The following is a 2,348-nucleotide window of genomic DNA, read 5'->3' on the forward strand; positions in this document are numbered from 1 at the left end:
TTTTATAATAGTTATATATCTACTATTAGTATATACGCTTAGAGCCATAGGCTTATAGATATAAAAAATCTAGCTTTACTATTAGTAAAGGCTTAGTGTGCTTATTAAGTATAAAATATAAGTAAAATAATTAATATAGGGATTTCTACCTCTAAGCTGCTAATAGCGTTTAATTATAAAGGTATATAGCTATAGTTATAATTTTAGGCTATAGGACTTTAGGTAATTTTATATTAATTTATATATATTACGCCTTAAGTTTAATAATTATAGTAACTTACTTAGCACTACTATTTTAAGCCTAGGTATTTACTACTAATAGCTTAATAAAGATTCTATAATTAAAGAGTATATTTATAAGTTACTTAAGGCGTAGGATTTCTTAGTTAGCCTTAATAACTTTTAGTGTAATTAAATATTTAGTTTTTAGTATTATAAGGAAGCCCCTTATTATTAAGTTAATAGTATCTTAGTAGTAGCTATATAAGTAGAAATCCTATATAAGGCCTATTACCTAATCTAAGATTATTATTACTAAGTAGTATCCTATATAGCCTTATTTAAGATTATAAAAGTCTAGTGCTAGGTAATTACCTAGCACTATATTTATAATAGACTTATAAGGCTAGTAGTAAATCTACTGCCTTATCTTACTAAGACTATAGAAATTATAGTCTTATATTATTATAGTATTAACTTAGGTTAAATATACTCTATATGTAGTATTTATAATCCTTTATAAAGCCTTAGCACCTAGGTAGCTAAGATACTTATACTATATTATTATATTACTATAGAGTAGTTATTACTATATTAATCTTATATATTTATTTCTTACTTATAGGGTTAGTAGTAAATTATTAGTAAAGTGCGTAGTAAAAGCGCTTTTACTTTCTTAGCTATAGCTACGTTACTTATAATATCTAAGTACTTATTAGTTAGCTTATTCCTTAATATAGCCTATAAGGCTGTAATCTATACGCCTTAGGTAATTATTACCTAGGCTTATATTTTACTATATACCTTACTAATATAGCCTTATAAAGGAAATAAGTAATATACTAAATACACTATAATATATTATATTATATATATAGAGCTTTATTAGTAAGTTATTAGCGCCTTTTAGAGTAATCTTTATAGTACTATATCTTTTAATTATAACTTAGGTAGTACTAGCCTAGATATAGTTACTAATTAGGGCTACTACTAATATAATAAACTATAATATATAGTTAAATATATAGTTAGTAGTGCCTAAATTAAGTAAGGCTAAATTACCTAGCTTATAGCCTTATAAAGTAGTATAAAAGGCTACCTTTATATAGTATTTACTATATAGTTAATATAACTTAGCCTTAATTCTTTATACTTATTTAGTAAGGTTAAGATTACTTATAATATACTTATTAACCTATTACTAATATTACGTATTTACCTACTAATTATTAGGCCTTTATAATTTATTTATAAAGTAGTAAAGTTATAATAAATAGGCGCTAAAGTATATAAGGCACTTTACCTTTTTACTTACACTTTATTAGTAGTAATACCTCTTATTATTAAATTTACTATCCTTTACTATGCCTTTAGCGCGTGTTAGGCTATTATTATTATTACCTCTAGTTAGGCTAAATATACTATAGCCTGCTTAGCTATAATATAGTAAGTTATTAGTAAGGGCTTTAACCCTCTCTAGTGCTATCTTATAAAGAGACTACTAGTTAAGATTATTTTAATTACCTATTATTTTACTTATTACTATATATAAATCTAGCTAAAAGCTAAGTAAACTATTTTATAAAGTAGTAGTAAGGTTATTAAACTAGATTAATAGCTATTACTAGTTAGGTAAATTAACTTATACTAATTTACTATAGGCTATATTCTATTTATTAAGCTATATAGTAAGATCTTTTTTAGTAGTTAAGGCCTTTTACTAGGCTTTTACTAACACTTTACTATATTTATTATAAGTATACTTTATATACTTTTCTTTAGTTATTCTTACTACTACACTAAGCTTATTAAGCTATTTAGCTAGTAATTTATTAGATTTATAATATCTTTCTTAAAGATCTATAAATATAGTAAATTTAACTACGTTAGCTATGTCTTTAACGTCCTTTTACTAAGTAGTATACTTATATACTTCCTTATAATAGTAGCTTATCTAGCTATTTAAGTATATAAGATTATATAAGTTAAGATTATCTAGCGTTATTATATATTTAGTTTTATATATAAGCCTATTAGGTATAGCTATAATAGCCTTACTTCTTACTATATATAGCTATATAGTTACTGTTAGTATACGGTAGGTATGCTTTAGGGGAGGTAGTTACGTA

Source organism: Colletotrichum graminicola, assembly GCF_000149035.1.
Source record: "Colletotrichum graminicola M1.001 genomic scaffold supercont1.106, whole genome shotgun sequence".
Lineage (NCBI taxonomy): Eukaryota > Fungi > Ascomycota > Sordariomycetes > Glomerellales > Glomerellaceae > Colletotrichum > Colletotrichum graminicola.